Source organism: Phaseolus vulgaris, chromosome 10 (genome assembly GCF_051622355.1).
Source record: "Phaseolus vulgaris cultivar YP4 chromosome 10, ASM5162235v1, whole genome shotgun sequence".
Classification (NCBI taxonomy): domain Eukaryota; kingdom Viridiplantae; phylum Streptophyta; class Magnoliopsida; order Fabales; family Fabaceae; genus Phaseolus; species Phaseolus vulgaris.
Window position 1 is genome coordinate 28693532 of NC_143507.1, and position 19722 is coordinate 28713253.

Below are 19722 nucleotides of genomic sequence, written 5' to 3' on the forward strand. Positions count from 1 at the left end.
GTACCGTTTGTATGGCGTCATCCAGGTGTCTCCCTCAGCTAGGACACATACCTGCATTTGCCTTCCTTCTTCAGGCATATCCGCGTACGTGCCGAAGCGGGGCATTTTCAGCGTATCTTGGGTCAAAGAGCGATGACTCCTTGGCCTTCCTCTTGTTGTATAAGTCTGGAAGACATCCACCCTGTTATCTTCCACGAATTTACGCGGAGCCTTGAGCGTCTCTTGGATCACTGTCCTCTGCCTACCCCCCTTGCCTGAGCTGGCCAGCTTGGCAAGCAGGTCAGCTCTGGCATTCTGCTCCCTTGGGACATGTACCAGCTCAAAAGCGTTGAATGCTCCCTTCAACAACTGGACGTATTCTAGATACGCCGCCATCTGTGGGTCCTTTGCCTGGAACCCACCCGACACCTGCCCAATAATCAGTTGGGAATCGCTTTTCACCAGGAGGTTCTGTGCGCTCATCTCCTTGGCCAGGAGCAACCCCGCGATCAGAGCTTCGTATTCCGCTTGATTATTACTTGCCTTAAAAACGAAGCGCAGAGCTTGCTCAATCAGTACGCCGTTGGGTCCCTCCAAGACTATTCCCGCACCGCTCCCTTGTTGGTTGGAAGAGCCATCAACCGAGAGCAACCACTGCGAGCCCACCTCCACCTCTTGCTCACCTCCGGGCGAGAGTTCCGCTATAAAATCCGCGTACACTTGCCCTTTGATGGATCCTCTAGGCTCATACTGAATGTCGAATTCTGACAGCTCCACCACCCAGCGCACCATTCTTCCCGCCACGTCAGGCTTCTGCAGCACTTTCTGTATAGGGAGCTTTGTCATCACTACCACCGTAAAGCTGTGGAAGTAATGACGGAGCCTCTTGGCTGAAAACACCACTACTAACGCTGCCTTCTCCAGCGCCTGGTATCTCGTCTCAGCGCCTTGTAATGCCTTGCTCACGAAATAGATGGGCTTTTGACTCTGGTCCTGCTCCTGGACTAACACAGAGCTGATAGCCCGCTCCGTTACCGTGAAATATAGCCGGAGGGGCACACCTGTTACTGGTTTGCAGAGGACCGGTGGCGTCGCTAGGTACTCTTTTAACTTAATGAAAGCCGCTTCGCATTCGTCAGTCCATGCAAAGCGACTATTTCTCTTGAGGCACTAGAAATATGGGTGCCCCTTCTCTCCCTCGGCGGAAACAAACCTTGAGAGTGCCGCCATCCGCCCTGTTAGCTGTTGCACTTCCTTTACCGACGTCGGGCTTCGCATGGCGATAATCGCTGCGCATTTGTCGGGGTTCGCTTCTATCCCCCTCTTTGTGAGCATAAAACCCAAGAACTTACCGGCCTCTACCCCGAAGACACACTTTTCAGGGTTTAGCTTGAGGCGGTACTTGGATATTGTGACGAACAACTCCTCCAGGTCTGCCATGTGCTGTGCCCTATCCTGTGACGCCACCACCATGTCATCCACGTAGGCGTACACATTCCTCCCTAGCATGGGCGCCAGGACCTTGTCCATTAGCCTTTGGTATGTGGCACCCGCGTTTTTCAGCCCAAAAGGCATCACCTTATAACAGTAACTGCAAGTCTCAGTCATGAATGCAGTTTTACTCTCATCTCTCGGATGCATCTTGATCTGGTTGTACCCCGACAATGCGTCCAGGAAGCTCAGCACCTTGCTGCCGGATGTACTATCCACCAACGCGTCGATGCTGGATAGTGGGTACGAGTCCTTCGGGCACCCCTTATTCAAGTCCGTGAAGTCCACGCACATCCTCCACTTCCCATTCGCCTTCTTCACCAAGACGACGTTGGCTAGCCACTCGGGGTATTGAATCTCCCTGATGTGGCCAGCACTCAACAGCTTCTGCGTTTCATCCTTTACCACCTGCTGCCTCTCTTCGTTAAACTTTCTCCTTCTTTGGCGAACGGGGCAGACCGTGGCGTCCATGCTGAGGTGATGACACAGGAAATCAGGGTCGATGCCGGGCATATCCAAGTGGCATGAAATCACTTCTGCCACCCCTTCCTGTTCTTCTGGGCTCAGCAAACTTCTTAACTTAAACGTTTTGCCGCCAATCTCCCTCTCCACGGCGTTAGCCGCCAGTTGTTCCCTGGTACCATCCTCGACATGCGCCGCCTCTTCCACGGGCGCCGCGTCGTCAGGACCTTCTTCCATGGGTGCATCTGTTTCGGGCGTCGCCCTCGCGGGTACGGCCTCGTTAGGCGTCGACCCAGCGGGCGTCGCCTCAATCATCGTCGTGTCTGCACTCGGCGAACGCTCATACACCATGAACACGCCTCTCTTCGTTTTCAGGCTGTTCTCATAGCATTTCCTTGCCTCCTCCTGGTCTGACTTGATGACTATCACATTGCCACTGAGGTTTGGCAACTTCATCTTCATATGGCGTGTGGAGGCTACTGCGTTCAGCCGGTTCAACGCCGGCCTGCCCAACAAGATATTGTAAGCGGAGCTGGCGTTCACGACCAAGTACCGGATGCTTTCGGTACGCGAGGCCTCTCCGTCCGTGAACGTAATCCTCAACACCAGGTAGCCTCGGACTTCCACCTGGTTGTCCGCAAACCCATACAGGCACCCTGTGTAGGGCGTCAAAAGGTCGGGGGGTAACCGTAACTTATTGAATGTCGACCAGAACATGACGTCCGCTGAACTTCCTTGGTCGACAAGAACTCTGTGCACCTTTCTCCCAACTGTGACAACCGAAATGACCACAGGGTTATTGTCGTGCAGCACCACGTCTCTGAGATCCCCTCTCGTGAATACGAGGTCCGACTCCCACGGCTCACCCGAGATCCTTTCTTCGATCGAGTTGACCCCCCTCGCGTATTTCTTTCGCTGGTATGGACCTCGCCGAGAACCGGCGTCTCGTGTGCTTGTTCTTCCGCTGGCGGCGGCAAGGTGGCGGTCGTTGCGGGTTCCGCGACATAGTCCTTCAGGAACCCGGTTCTCACCAGCTCATCCAGCTGGTAACCCAGCGACAGGCAATTATCAATGTGGTGACCGAAAGCCTTGTGGAACTCACACCAAGAGTCTTTCCGAGGCCCCAACACCTTATCAGACTTCGCCGGTCGCCTCAATCTCTCAGCTATATTAGGCACGGCGATCAGGTCCTTCAGTTCCACCACAAAATTGTATCTCGCCGGCCTCGTTCTTTCTCTGGCCGGGCGATCACCCCCCGCTGGACCCCGGGGCTGGGGCGTCTCCCCTCTGGTTTCTTCCTTCCGGTCGTGGTCTCATTGACCCTAGCGGGTTGAGCTCGCGTCGGCCCTCTCGGGCGCGAGGGTACGACGCTGGTGCGCTTCACACACACCTCTCCCTCAGAAGCGATATGCTCTACCGCCCGACGCCGTAGTTCAGCAAAAGTCCTAGGGCGGTTGCGAATGATGGATTCACCAAAAGGGCCGGGGCATACGCCTTTCACGAACGCGTATACAATCATAGGTTCCTCTGTCGTACCAACCTTTACTACCTGGGCCCCGAAGCGATTGATGTATTCCTTTAGGGTCTCCCCTTACCGGCGGCGGGGCCTTGTTTGCTAGGTATTGTTCCCTGAACAATCGTGACAGTTGTCGGACAGAGGTGATATGGCCGTTCGGTAGGCTGATAAACCAATCCATAGCCATCCCCGTCAAGGTGCTCAAAAAGAGCTTGCACTTGGCAGTGTCAGAGCCGCCTACTAGGACCATCTGCGTGTGAAACGCAGCGAGGTGCTTCTCAGGGTCCTCCATCCCGGTGAAGATCACCTTGGGTCCCGCGAATGTGTTTGGGATCACTGCGTCCAGAATCTCCTGCGAGAAGGGAGTGGAAACTCCCTTGGCGGGGAGTGGTTCTCCATCTCGTCACGTTCACGTTGCCCCCGATTATTTTGCAAACCCCGGCGCAACTCCTCATTTATACAATGGATCTCTTCATTCCTCTCATGCGAGGCTTCGAGATCTGCTTGCATGGGTTCCTGTTCCAGTTTCGACTCCGCCATATCCTCTTGCAGCCCCCGCATTATCTCCAGGACCAGTTGCATGGACAGTTCTGCTGGGGCCGCGCGTGCAGTACCTCCTCTTGTGGTGGCCATTTTCACGGTCTCTTCAAACCTCCTCCAACGTTACTATAACTTGGTAGATGATCTCAAACTTGTGATGGGACTGATGTTTTATATCGGCCCCACGGTGGGCGCCAAATGTTCCGTCCGGTTGACCTGGGACGTCTTCATGCGCAACCTCAACCGTCAGCTAGGGACTCCTTCCCACTGATTACCTGTGGATTCCTGCAAAGAAGGACAAAAGGGCGCCCTAGCGGCCGTTTGCACTCCGACGCTCAAGTCAGCCAGCAAGAAACACCAAAGACTCTACACCTCCGTATCGGAGCACCGTGACTGGCACTCTGAAGGTGGTCTAATGAAACTGTGTACTGTGTATCTTTCTCCCTCTGGCAAACAGTCTCACCCTCTCTCTCTCTCTCTAGTCCCTTGTCCGTAATCCCAAGACTCGAGCAAGCAACTAGAGTGTATTCTGGGAAAGTCTGCCAAAAGTTCGAACCCCGTTCCCAACATTCTCGGCGCTATTTAAACTACCCAAGCATTTAAAGCGCCTTAAAGCGCTTTTAATCATAAAACGTAACGCACTTAATTAACGCGTCTAATTAGAAACGTAGCGCATTTAAAACGTTGAAACGCTTGGGAGCCTTTATAGTACCTTAAACGCTCAAAACAGAAACTGTATTAAATGACTTTAATTACCTGGTACCTGACTAAATGGTGTTTCTATTCTGACCTGGCTGTCGTACACGTGGAGGGCCTCACAGTGCCATGACCCCATCTGGGGACGTTTCTACGTGCGAGTCCTCCTGCTTGGGAGTGCTACTGCGCAAGGGGTGACTTTTTGGGTGCCAACTCATGCCCCCAATCATCTAGTCACTCACTTTGAGAGCGTATCTGCCTTCCTCTCGTACCCTGCACATGGCTACCCTGGGCGTGACCCTCCCCTTGAGTCGTATCTGTCCCAAAGGCGTCTCTGGGGTGGCAGTGGTACTTCACGAGTCAGGCTGCCCTACACCGGTGCTATCACTATGGCCTTGAAGCCACCTTTTCCTTCTCTTTATCACTACCCCGGATTATCGGGACCTGAGGCCTTCCCACGGCGTCGCTCCCTCCATGGTCTTTCCTACCCATGGGTATCGGGGAACCGCGCTGTGACTGCCTTGACTTAATGATATTTGATCTTGGCGACGCCCTGGTTGGGCGACGCCTCCACCTAGGCGACGCCTCGCCTTGGCGACGCCTCGCCTTGGCGACGCTTCCTCTTGGCGACGCTGGTACTTGGCGTCTCTTCACCTAGGCAAAGCCTTGTGTTGACTTTGACTCCTGGAGTTGACTTTGACCTTGACTTTGTCAACGCCCGAATACGGGACGGTACAGACATTGACCTACACAAGAGGCCATCCGTGGTCTCTTGGAACGATTTGAAAGCTTGTTTACGCGCTAGATTCGTCCCCCACACTTTAGGAAAGACCTATTGTTGAAACTCCAACGGTTTCATCAAGGCACGCTAAGTGTGGATGATTACTTTAAACAACTAGACACGCTTTTAATTCGAGTTAATATGGATGAGAGTGAGGAAGCTAAGATAGCTAGGTTTGTGAGTGGCCTTCGAAGGGACATTCAAGACGTGGTAGAGTTGCAAGAATATTCTTCTTTGGAAAATGTGGTTCACCTTGCTAGTAAAATTGAAAATCAACTTGCAAGGAAAAATTCCTTCAAATATTCTTCTAAGGATAACTACTACCACTCTTCTTGGAAAAATAAAAATAGCTCTTTTTCAAATACCCCTTCTAAGGACTCTACTTTCAAACCTAGAGATTCTAAGCCTTCCACTTCCACTTCTAGGCCTAAATCACCACCTAAATCGTCTAGTAAGAAGTGTTTTAAATGCTTAAGCTATGGACATATTGCTTCTAATTGCCCTTCTAAGCGAACTATGTATATGCATGATGGGGTAGATGGTAGTGAGCATGAGTCCGAATCTTCTAGACATTCCTCACCTTCTAGATCCCCAAGTGAGAGTGAGAGTGAGAGCCCACATGAGGGTGACCTGTTAATAATAAGACGCATGCTTGGACAAGTTTTAAAACCTTTTGATGAAACTCAAAGAGAAAATATTTTTCATTTGAGGTGTCTTATTAATGATAGGGTATGCTCTTTGATTGTGGATGGGGGGAGTTGTGCTAATGTGGCAAGCACAAGAGTGGTAGACAAACTTGGATTGCCTACCATCTCTCATGCCAAGCCCTACAAGTTACAATGGTTAAGTGAGGTAGGTGAGCTAGTGGTGAACAAGCAAGTCCTCATTACATTTTCCATTGGTAAATATAAAGATGAGGTCTTGTGTGATGTTGTTCCAATGGAAGCTACTCATATTCTTTTAGGTAGGCCATGGCAATTTGATAGAAAAGTTTTTCATGATGGCTTTACCAACAAAATTTCTTTTAACTTCCATGGGCACAAAGTCATTCTTATGTCTCTCTCTCCAAAGGAAGTGCATGAGGACCAAGTCAAAATGAGAGAAAAGAGAGAGAAAGAAAATGATAAAAAAAGTTCCAAGAGAAGCCTTCTCATATCTACCCAACAAGTTAAAAAGGTAATAGTTACTCAAAAGCCTATTTTTTAGCTATTCCTAGACCTATTGAATGTGAGTCGGCTAAGGATAGTCCCACATGTTTGGACAATTTGGTAAAGGAATATGAAGATGTGTTTTGTACCGACCAGGTAGTCGCGAGTGATGACGTGGCAGCAAGAGATAAAATAGGCGTGTTAAGCGGAACACCTGGCTGGCAGAAGGGAAGCACATCGGGGAGTTCGTGTAGTCGGCAGTCGTTAAGTTGGCGTGCTCCGATCTCTAGCATATCTAAATCGGCGGTCACCAGGCTTGTAATGTCCTCGCCGTATGCGAGCTTGGGCGACCAAGTGATCAGAGATCACCGAGAGGAGGACATCGCTGAAAGATCAGGAAAGCTTGTTCAAGGCTTTCAAGGAGCACGAGTGCGAAGGATGAAGTTATCAGATGATCATTCCCTAGCTAGCCAGAGGTTGAGGTCAGGGAACAGCTTACCAGGACATGCACGGTGAAGCAAGTGAAGCAGATCATGATGGCGGCTGGCGAGACCACAGAGAAGGTGTGCATGGTGACACCCCGCACTCGCCACACAGAAGAGATCGCGCTCCAAGGCAGCTATACGCCGAGTTGCTCATTGCATGGGTAACTTAGTCGAACAGCCTGAAGAGTAAGAAGTGACGCTCAAGCAGAGGACGCTCCAGATGGTGACACGTGTACAGCTGGATGCAAGCCACGTGTCCAGAGGTGTAACTGTCAGGAGAGAGAAAGTGCACTGGTATATAAGGGATTCTAACGAACTTCTGAGGTACGCGTGTTTAGAACACTTCTTTACGCTTGAGAATACTTGAGTACGCTGAGAGAGTTTTTGCACGGTTCCTTGAGTTCTTAGTTTTCTCTCTTAGAGTTTTGGTGGTTTCGTCGCTGACTTCAGCGTCGGAGCGCGATCGACCGAAGCGGCGCCACTCTGTCTTTTGCAGGTTCTTGAGGTGAATCGAGGTGTGAAGGACGGAAGCTAGCGTGGTGCAAAGCCGATCCAGAGGAAGACACCTTTGACGAGGCAAGGCTCTTGCGCTCTGGTCAACAGGCAGGATCATGTTTCAAGATCTTCCTAAAGGCTTACCACCTCTAAGAGGAATTGAACACCAAATAGACTTCATGCCCTGGGTTTCTTTACCAAATCGCCCTGCATATAGGACCAATCCCCAAGAGGCCAAAGAAATTCAACAAGTTGAGGATTTATTAGCTAAGGGGTGGGTACTAGATAGCATGAGCCCATGTGTTATGCCTGTCATACTTGTCCCAAAAAAAGATGGGACATGGAGGATGTGTACGGATTGTCGCGCTATAAATAACATTACCATCAAATATAGGCATCCCATTCCTAGGTTAGATGACTTGTTGGATGAATTACATGGGTCTAAAATTTTCCAAAATTGATCTTAAGAGTGGTTACAATCAAATTCGAATTAAACATGGTGTTGAATGGAAAACCGCTTTTAAGACCAAATTTGGTTTATATGAGTGGTTGGTCATGCCTTTTGGCTTGACTAATGCTCCTAGTACCTTCATGCGACTCATGCATCATGTATTAAGAGCATTCATTGGCAAGTTTGTTGTGGTTTACTTTGATGATATTCTTATATATAGCTTGTCTTTAGAAGATCATGAGTCACATGTTAGACAAGTATTAGAAACTCTTAGGAAGGAGAAATTGTATGCTAATCATGCTAAATGTTTCTTTGCATTAGATCATATAGACTTCCTAGGGTTTGTGGTAAGTCATAAAAGGGTGCATGTAGATCAAACAAAAGTTGCAGCAATTCAACATTGGCCTACACCCACCAATGTCAATGAAGTATGAAGCTTTCATGGACTTGGTAGTTTTTATAGGCGGTTTGTGAAAGACTTTAGTACAATTGCCGCACCTTTAAATGCCATAGTAAAGAAGGATGTGGTTTTTAAGTGGGGACAAGAGCAAGAAAACGCTTTTCAAACTTTGAAGGATAGATTAACTAAAGCCCCCATTCTAGCCCTTCCTAACTTTTCTAAGACATTTGAAATAGAATGTGATGCCTCTAATATAGGCATTGGGGCCATTCTCCTTCAAGAAGGACACCCCATAGCTTATTTTAGTGAGACACTCAAAGGGAATCATCTCAATTACTCCACTTATGATAAAGAACTTTATGCTCTTGTTAGAGCTTTGGCTAATGAACCAGTCCATAGCCATCCCGGTCAGGGTGCTCATAAAGAGCTTGCACTTGGCAGCGTCAGAACCGCCTACCAGGACCATCTGTGTGTGAAATGCAGCAAGGTGCGTCTCTGGGTCCTCCATCCCGGTGAAGATCACCTTGGGCCCCGCGAACGTGTTCGGGATCACAGCGTCTAGGATCTCCTGCGAGAAAGGAGTGGAAAACTCCCTTGGTGGGGAATGGTTCTCCATCTCGTCATGTCCAGGCCGCCTCCAGTCATTTCTCAGGCCCTGGCGCAATTCCTCATTTACGCGGTGGAGCTCTTCATTCCGCTCATGCGAGGCGTCGAGATCTGCCTGCATGCGTTCCTGTTCCATTTTCGACTCCGCCATGTCCTGCTGCAGCCCCCTCATTATCTCCAGGACCTGTTGCATGGATAGTTCTGCTGGGGCTGCGCGTGCTGTGCTTCGTCTGGTGGGGGCCATTGTCACTCCAACCTCCTCCAACGTTACTGCGACTTCGTAGATTTTCTCGAACTTGTGATGGGACTGATGTTTTATATCGGCCCCACGGTGGGCGCCAAATGTTCCGTCCGGTTGACCGGGACGTCTTCGTGCGCGACCTCAACCGTCAGCTAGGGTCTCCTTCCCACTGGTTACCTGTGGAATCCTGCAAAAAAGAGGACAAAGAGGCGCCCTAGCGGCCGATTGCACTCAGATGCTCAAGTCAGCCAGCAAGAAACACCAAAACTGTTCACCTACGTCTCTGAGCACCGCGTATGGCACTCTGAAGGTGGTAAAATGGACTGTGTACTGTGTGTGTTCTCTCCCTCAGGCAAAGATATTCCCCAGTCACTTGTACGTAACCTTGAAGCACGAGCAAGCAACTAGAGAGTTCTGGTAAATCTGCCAAAAGTTCGAACCCCGTCTCCAACATTCTCCGCGCTATTTAAACTACCCAAGCATTAAAGCGCCTTAAAGCGCCTTTAATTACAAATGTAACGCACTCAATCAGCGTATTTAATTTAGAAAACGTAGCGCATTTAAGACGTTGAAACGCTTGGGAGCCATTATAGTACCTGAATGCTCGAAAGGGAAACTGTATTGAATGACTTTAATTACCTGGCTCCTGACTAAAGGGTGTTTCCATTCTGACATGGCTGTTGTACACGTGGAGGGCCTCACGACGCCGTGACCCCATCTGGGGGCGTTTCTGCCCACCTGGGGACGTTTCTGCGTGTGAGTCCTCCTGCTTGGGAGTGCTACTGTGCTAGGGGTGACTTTTTGGGTGCCAACTCATGCCCCCAATCATCTAGTCACTTACTCTGAGAGCGTATCTGCCTTCCTCTCGTACCCCGCACCCGGTTACCCTGGGCGTGACCTTCCTCTTGGGTCGTATCTGTCCCGAAGGCGAAATCTGGGGCGGCAGGGGTACTTCACGAGTCAGGCTGCCCTACACTGATGCTATCACTATGGCCTTGAAGCCACCTTTTCCTTCTCTTTATCACTCCCCCGAGCTATCGGGACCTGAGGCCTTCCCACGGCGTCGCTCCCTCCATGGTCTTTCCTACCCATGGGTATCGGGGAACCACACGGTGATTGCCCTGCTTTAGCACTGTTTGATCTGGCGACGCCCTGGTTGGGCGACGCCTTCACCTAGGCGACGCCTTCACCTAGGCGACGCCTTGTCTTGGCGATGCTGGCACTTGGCGTCTCTCCACCTAGGCGACGCCTTGCGTTGACTTTGACTCTCCAGTCGTTGACTTTGACTTTGACTTAGTCAACGCCCGGATACGGGATGGTACACAAGCCCCCCAGTCTTAAGCCGAAGACTTGTCTTCAGCGCAAAGACTAAAGCCTCGCCCACGCCGTCCACGTGCCATCCTGATGACGTGTCATTCCGTGCTGACTCAACAATTCTCGAATTGTTGACATGACGCTCTCTGAACCCTAGGAGCGCTCTCACTGACTGATTGGACCTCCTCTGAAATGGTGATAATAACACCTTTTGGGGCTACCCTTGATCGCGCGCCACGTGGCCCATCGCATGGCCAGCCTCTAGAGACCCTTGCGTTTCCCTGGGGCGATTGATCCTTTGACACGTGGTACGATCTCACGGCCCCTAGTTAGCGCCTCTTGAGTTACGAAATGTAACGTTTAAGTTACTCCAAACCCCGCGCTCACCCTACTGTTACATTCATCCCCTCTGCGTTTTTGCACTGTTCGTCGTCTTCAAACCCCTTTTCTCCGCGATTGTTGTTCTCCCCTTCCTATGCTCTTCTTCCATCTTCCCTTCGATAGCAAAGGTATGATTTTCGAACACTCACGACCCTTCCCTTTCGTCGCATTGTATGATTTATTGAACTGCCTGGGACTGTTGTTGTTCATGCATTACTGCGTTCTTCCGCTTCTCCTTCCTTCTCTGGGTTTTCTCGCGTGGGTGATGTTTCCTGGGGTCACTCCCCTTCCTGCCATGGCTACACTTGCTAAACCCTTTTTCCTCTCTTCTTTCTCCAGCTATTTATTTACACCATGACGCGCACGAACGCAGAGCCTGATTCCTCCCCCAAGACCCCCAAGTCCAACTACAAAGCCTTCTACCCATGGGCCCCCGACGAGCTCCTGAGCGAATGTACTAGCCTGACTTCCTTCCAAGACCTGGAAGCTCATCGCGGGGATCCCCATTTGTACAACTTTAACGCTTTCTGCCGCACACACGACGCCCACATATCCGTCCGTCCCGGCAGGCCTGGGGAACCTGTCTGTTTGGATGACAAACCTAGAAAGGGGAAACCCTTCTTCTTCATGTATCAGACCGTGTTCAAACGCGTAGGAGTGCGTCTCCCATTCACCCCCTTTGAGCGGGAACTCCTCACTGAAATCAATACCGCCCCCGCCCAGCTCCATCCCAACAGCTGGGCATTCGTGAGGGGTTTTCAAATTCTTTGCGGACACTTGGGTATCCTCCCTTCCGTAGACGTCTTCCTACATTTCTTTGAGGTGAAAAAGCAGGGGAAAAGCTTCTGGGTAAGCTTTTCCGGGATCGCGGGTAGGATCCTCCTCTCCCTCTTCCAAAATTCTTACAAGAACTGGAAAGGGAAGTTCTTTAGGGTGTGCAGCGCCAAGCACGATCCCACAGCCTTGGATGGCTTCCCCCTTTACTGGACGGAGCGCCCCAAACTGCTCAGGGCCAAAACCCTGGAAGAGCTATCTCCCGCCGACAGGGAGGTAAGCAAAGCCTTGGCCGGGTTGGGGATCGTTTTTGATACCTTGAAGCTTGTTGCTAGCGAGTACAATGCTCACGCCCTGACCACCTACTTTGGTAAGGGGACTCTCCCCTCATCCTTCTTGTTGTGAACACCCTGCTACCGGATGTTTGTTCCCCCAGAATATTCTACTCGTTTTATATTGTGCCATGTTACTTGCATCTCACGCCTCCATGTGTATTGTAATTTTGCATAGCTGCTTTGGTCCTAATTTTTGCTGTTTGGTCTGTTTTGATGTAGGATCGGTGATGGGCGCTTCTAAGAGAATGATGCTGGCGAAAGCAATGAAGGAGGCTCGCGCCGCCAAGGCGGGCGCCTCCTCCACCCCTGCTGCCGATCCAGTTCCCCCACCAACTCTGTCGCCGCCTCCTCCGTTTACCGCCGAAGCTCCCCTTAGTTCATCTCCGTCATCTCCACACAGCCCCGCAGCACTTCAGACTCCTGGCTCTCCTCTATCGATCGCCGCCGTTCCCCTAGCCGCGGCCTCGTCACCGGCTCCAACCCCCCTTGACAAAGGGAAACGGGTCTTGGAGATTCTATCAGATGATGAGGACTCGGAGGGTGTGGCGCCTTTCAAAAGGAGAAAATCTGCACAGGTTCCTCTTTTGGTAGAGGCGTCGCCCTAGGGAGGGAACTCCTTCATGGACAACCCCCCAAGTGCGACCTCACTTCCCCCCACGACACTCCAAGAGGAAGGGGGCGAAGGCGCCGAATCTGCCCCGCCTCCGCCGCCGGTAGAAGTCATTGCTTCCCCTGCTCCCGTCGCTGCCGCCCCCGATTTCATCGCCATCCCTCCTCCAATCATGCATCTAATGAGGGGCTTCAGTGGTGGGACTCTGCCAGAGGGCACCGACAGGAAAGAAGGCATGCCTTTCTACTTGGGGGCCTTCTTGGCGGTGGCCCTTGAATGGCGCGCCCAGGCCAGGAACGCTGCCTTACAAACCCAAACTCTCCAGGCCTTGGAAACAAGGGTGACTGCTCTGGAGGAGGAGAAGAAAACCCTGGGATGCCAGAATGAAACCTACCAAACCTCCCTAAAGCATGCGCAAGAGTCCAAAGCAGAAACTGAGAGGCAACTGGCAGAGGCGTTGGAGCTCCAGGCTGGCTTTTATACTCGGGAAGTCGCCCTCCAAGTTCAGATAACGGGCCTTCAGGAATTGGTCAAAGCTGATGCAGAAGTTCAAAAGGACCTGAAGGACCGTTGCTGTGAGCAGGCTGACAAGATGGAGCGGATGGAGGGGGAAATGGCCTCCCAAGCCTAGGCTATGGGCCTTCTCCAAGCTGACTACGACAAACTACAGGCCGAGGTCAGTCGGCTTCGTGTGGAAAAGGAGGCTTTGGAGAAGCAGGTAGCCTCGGGGGACGCCGCCATCGAGGAACTAGAGAAGGACAAAAAGGCCCTCATCCAGGAGATGGAGGGTACTTTCGAGGAGGGGTTCCAAGAAGCTTTGGCTCAAGCAGTCAGCACGAATCCGGGGATTGACATTTTCAGCTGCGATCCCACTCACCACATTGTTGATGGAAAGGTCGTGCCCTTGGAGACAGACGACTGAGCCGCCACCCCCCGATCATTAGCTCATTTCTTTACACTTGTTTTAAGCTTCTCTGACAAATTTGTAATTCTTTGAAATCATCTGCACTCTTGATACAACTCTGGAACTTTGTTATAATTACTTTCATGTCCTCGCGACATAGAATCCTACCCGTGCGATTTTATTCTCATCCTTCACCTTTGCGCGCTTCGGGTATTTTATTTGTGTTTTGCCTGTTTCTTTCACTTCGTTGGATGGCCTTGTATGCCCGGGAAAGGTCGCGTGCCAACCCTCCCGCCCATGGAGAGGCTCACCTAGTGACGTCGTATCGTCCACGGGGTGTTTCTAACACCGAAACGGTTCTTTCCTTGATCCTTAGCACCCGGCGCCCACGCCTAAGGAGAGGCCTGCTATAGCAGCGCCGTATCGTCCCCGGGTGTCTAAAACGTCGAGTGCTTTGGGGGGGGGGGGGGGTCGTTCCCTCTATGGTCTTTCCTTCCCATAGGTATCGGGGAACACCCTGCCAGCGATTCGCCGGTGTTTGGCGGTCTTAACTCCCTCCACAGTCTTTCCTACCCGTGGGTATCGGGGAGGTGACGCCAGCAACTAACTCTGCCCCCTTCAATTTCGTCTCCCTCCACAATCTTTCCTACCTGTGGGTATTGGGGAGGCGACCCTGTTGACATTTGGGTTGGCGACACCTGCGACGTCTCACGCTGGCGTCGCCCTTCACGTCCTTCCGGGCGATGCCTCGGGCGTTACCTTTACTTCGACATTGACTTTGATTCTTGCCTTGGTCGACGCTTGATGACAGCGAAGAGCTCAAGGTTTTGTCCGTGCCATCCACGTGGCGCTTCTTGTATGGCTGATGGGACGTTCCGTCATTCGATTTGATCCACGTGGCGCTGCTTGTATGGATGATGGGACATTCAGTCATTCCACTGAGTCCTGACTCCTGCTGTGCCCCTGACCCACTTTCGACGACGCATCGTACCACTGGATATTCTGTTGATACGACGTTCTCTGATTTTACCCAGCGGTGCCAGGGTCATCCTTTCATCTTCTGCCACGTGGATCAATCGTGCGGTGCATCCATTCACGTCGTTTGGCGCTCTAACTGCTTTATTTAACCCTTCAAACTCTGAAACTATCCTCATCATTTTCTCACTCTTCATAACCTACTTACGCTCTTTCTTCTTGCGCCCTTCCTTCTTGCACCCTTCCCTTTCTCCCGAAGGGTTGTTCCAGCATTCGCTTCCCTCGCTCAACTCTTGCATTTCCGGCAGTCCCTACACTCTTGACAACCCCTAATCTTGTCAAAGAATGTCTTCTCATGCTGCTTCCTCCAGGGTCAATCCCAAGGACTTGTACCCTAGGGCTTCGAGTGAACTTCTTGACGAGTGTTCATGCTTACTCGCTACCAGGGCCATAAGGGAGCACAAAGGGGATTCGTGTTCCTATGACCATCGGGCGTTCGCGAGGAGGCATGACGACGACATCGTCGTGCTCCCTTGCACTCTAGGGGAACCGGTATGTGGAGACGAACGGGCCAACGAAGGGGTCCCTTTCTTTTACTTTTACCAGGTGGTGTTCAAGACCATCGGAGTGCGCCTACCCTTCTCCTGGTTCGAGAAGGAACTGCTGACGGAGATCAACATTGCTCCGGCCCCGTTATACCCCAACAGCTGGGCCTTTGTCAAAGCCTTCGACATTCTCTTCGGGTTTCTGGGTTGTGCACCCTCGGTTGACCTCTTTCTTCACTTCTTCGAGGTGAAGAGGCAGAGACACAACCTCTGGGTAACTCTCAGTAATGTACCCGGGAGAGTTCTCTTCACACCCTTCCAAAGCTCGTTCACCGGGTGGAAAGGCCGGTTCTTCAAGATCTGTCGTACTGACCTTGTTCCCGACGCTCTGGATGGGTTTCCGCTGTACTGGGTGAGAGAGGCGAGGGCCCTCAAAACCAAACCCTTCAAGAAGCTGGCTCCAAGTGATCAAATAGCTTGCCGGATTCTTGCTGAGGCGGGAGGTTTTGACTCTGCCACTTTGATCAGCCTGGAGTTCAACGCTGGGACTCTCGAAAAGTACATATGTAAGAGCCACTGCCTTAGAAACTTCGGCCTTCATTGCTTTCTAACTGTGTATGTCTTGCTTCATGGTGTCTCTGACACGTTTATCTCCTTTGGTGCAGGTTCGAAAATAAACCAAGAAAGGAGGACACGACTTACTCGAGCTCTGCGGGCTGGGAAAGGGGCTTCGCCTTCCTCCAGTGTTGATTCTGACGGCCATTGAGAAATGGCTTGTTCGTGTTTTTGCATGATCTGTAGTGTTTGCTCCGTTTGTGCTACTCTCATTGTATTGAACATTGCTTGTAACAACAACTTTTCAATATCATACTTGATTTTTTGCAACGCCACTTTACTTTGCATATGCTTCGCGTACCGCGCGCTTTTCTTTCGTCATGTTCTTCCAACGGTGCATGCCTTCACCTGGGCGACGCCTTCACATGGGCGACGCCTTCACATGGGCGACGCCTTTATCTAGGCGACGCCTTCTTTCTTGGCGACGCCATGACCTAGGCGACGCCTTCTTTCTTGGCGACGCATCACATTACTTCAAACGGAGAAAGATAAAGGCTGAAAACCAAGGCACTTCTTTTTCTCAAACTGGTTTTACCTTTTATTAGGGTGACCTCATTAAAAAACCCCCGAGAGGGAAAAAGAGCGACCCCTTCAACTAAATTGTTACATATTGCTTACATAAGTCAACTGAAATAAAATTTTAAGTTGGCTGCATTCCAACTGCGCAGGATAGGACCTCCATCTAAAGTCTCCAGGTTGTACGAACCGTTGCCCTTAGCTTCAGTAACTCTGAAGGGTCCGGTCCACTTGGGAGACAACTTATTCTCCAACTCGTATGGGTGAGCTTTCCTCATCACTAGGTCGCTGACCTGAAACTGTCGCAGCTTTACCTTAGAGCTATATTGCCGCTCTACTCTTCTCTTCATCGCTTCAGCCTTTATTCTAGCTTCTTCCCTGGCCTCGTCTAGCAGATCCAGGTTTACCCGCCTCTCTTCATTGGATTCCTCCACCACAAAGTTTTGAAAACGTGGTGAGCTTTCATGTATTTCTACTGGAATCATCGCGTCCGACCCGTAAACCAAACTGAAAGGCGTCTCCATAGTTGAGGATTGAGGCGTGGTGTGATATGCCCATACGACCCTTGGTACCTCTTCCGCCCACGCCCCTTTGGCTTTCTCTAACCTTCTTTTTAACCCCCTCAGCAGAACTCTGTTTGCTGACTCCACTTGTCCATTGGTCTGGGGGTGTTCAACCGATGCAAACACTTGTTTGATTCCTACCTCAGCACACAGATTTCTCAACTGCTGACTGGCAAACTGGGTCCCGTTATCAGATATCAGGCGCCTAGGTACGCCAAAACGGCACACGATATTCTTCCACACGAAATGTTGTACCTTGTGCGCAGTGATCTGTGCAACGGGCTCTGCTTCTATCCATTTGGTGAAGTATTCGATGGCGACGATCAAATACTTCATCTGCCGGATCGCCAGTGGGAACGGGCCCAGGATGTCGATTCCCCATGTATGGAAAGGCCACGGGCTGTATATGGATCGCAATTCTTCCGGCGGCGCCTTATGCCAGTCGGCGTGCTTTTGGCATTGCCTACACCGCTGGGCGTGTCGTGCGCAGTCCTCTTTCACTGTTGGCCAGAAGAAACCTGCGCGTATTACCTTGGAGGCTAGGGATCTTCCCCCTACGTGGCTCCCGCAGATGCCTTCGTGTAGCTCCGCCATTATCCTGGTGCACTCGTCGCCGCTGACGCATGTTAGGATAGGGTGAGTGAAACCGTGCCTGGACAGCACCCCATCCACCAAAGTATATCTTGCGGCATTTCTTTTGACTTTTTTACCCTCTTCAAGCTCCAGTGGGAGAGCCCCATCCGCCAGGTATCGCTTGTAGGGCGTCATCCAGGTGTCTCCCCTGGCCAAAACGCATACCTGCATCTGCTCTCCTTCGGGCACGCCCGCGTACATGCTGATGCGGGACGCCCTCTGCGTATCTTGGGTCAAAGAGCAATGACTCCTCGGTCTTCCCCTTGATGTATAAATCTGGAGGACATCCACCCTGTTGTCTTCCACGAATCTACGCAGAGCTTTGAGAGTCTCTTGGATCACTGTCCTCTGTCTACCCCCCTTGCCTGAGCTGGCCAGCTTTGCAAGCAGGTCAGCTCTGGCATTCTGCTCCCTCGGGACATGTATCAGCTCAAGAGCGTTGAATGCCCCCTTCAACAACTGGACGTATTTCAGATACGCCGCCATCTGTGGGTCCTTCGCCTGGAACTCATCCGACACCTGCCCCGTAATCAGCTGGGAGTCGCTCTTCACCAGGAGGTTCTGTGCGCCCATCTCCTTGGCCAGGAGCATTCCTGCTATCAGGGCTTCATATTCTACCTGATTGTTACTTGCCTTGAAGGCGAAGCGCAGGGCCTGCTCGATCAGTATGTCGTCGGGTCCCTCCAAGACTATTCCCGCACCGCTCCCTTGTTGGTTGGAAGAGCCATCAACCGAGTGCAGCCACTGCGAACTCACTTCCACCTCTTGCTCACCTCCGGGCGACAGTTCCGCTATAAAATCTGCGTACACCTGCCCTTTGATGGATCCTCTAGGCTCATACTGGATGTCGAACTCTGACAGTTCTACCGCCCAGCGCACCATTCTTCCCGCCACATCAGGCTTCTGCAGCACTTTTTGTATAGGGAGGTTGGTCATCACCACCACCGTAAAGCTGTGGAAGTAATGACGGAGCCTCCTGGCAGAAAATACTACCGCTAGCGCCGCCTTCTCTAGCGCTTGGTACCTCGTCTCAGCTCCCTGTAACGCCTTGCTTACGAAATAGATGGGCTTCTGACTCTGGTCCTGCTCCTGGACTAACACAGAACTGATGGCCCGCTCCGTTACAGTAAAATATAACCGGAGGGGCACGCCCGTTACCGGCTTGCAGAGGACCGGTGGCGTCGCCAGGTACTCCTTCAGCTTAATGAAAGCCGCTTCGCACTCCTCAGTCCATGCAAAGCGACTGTTTCTCTTGAGGCATTGGAAATATGGGTGCCCCTTCTCTCCTCCGGCGGAAACAAACCTCGAGAGCGCCGCCATCCGCCCTGTCAGCTGTTGCACCTCCTTTACCGACGTCGGGCTCCGCATGGCGATAATCGCCGCACATTTGTCGGGGTTCGCCTCTATCCCCCTCTCCGTGAGCATAAAACCCAAGAACTTACCGGCCTCTACCCCGAAAACACATTTCTCCGGGTTTAACTTGAGGCGGTACTTGGATATTGTGACGAACAACTCCTCCAAGTCCGCCATGTGCTGCGCCCTATTCTGCGACGTCACCACCATGTCGTCTACATAGGCGTACACATTCCTCCCGAGCATTGGCACCAGGACCTTGTCCATTAACCTTTGGTACGTGGCGCCCGCATTTTTCAGCCCAAAAGGCATCACCTTATAGCAGTAACTGCAGGTCTCAGTCATGAATGCAGTCTTGCTCTCGTCTCTTGGGTGCATCTTGATTTGGTTGTACCCCGAAAAGGCGTCCAGGAAACTCAACACCTTGCTGCCGGACGCACTGTCTACCAAGGCGTCGATGCTGGGCAGCGGATACGAGTCCTTTGAAGTCAACACATATCCTCCATTTTCCGTTCGCCTTTTTCACCAAGACGACGTTGGCAAGCCACTCAGGGTATTGAATCTCCCTGATGTGGCCAGCACTCAACAGCTTCTGTGTTTCGTCTCTCACCACCTGTTGTCGTTCCTCATTGAACTTTCTCCTTCTCTGACGCACGGGACGGACCGTGGCGTCCATGCTGAGGTGGTGACACAGGAAATCGGGATCAATGCCTGGCATATCCGAGGCGGACCATGCGAAGGCATCCAGGTGGCGTGAAATCACTTATGCCACCCCTTCCTGTTCTTCTGGGCTCAGCGAACTTCCTAACTTGAAAGTCTTGCCGCCAATCTCCCTTTCTATGGCGCTAGCCGCGGGCTGTTCCCTGCCATCATCTTCGACGGGCACCGCCTCTACCACGGGCGCCGCGTCGTC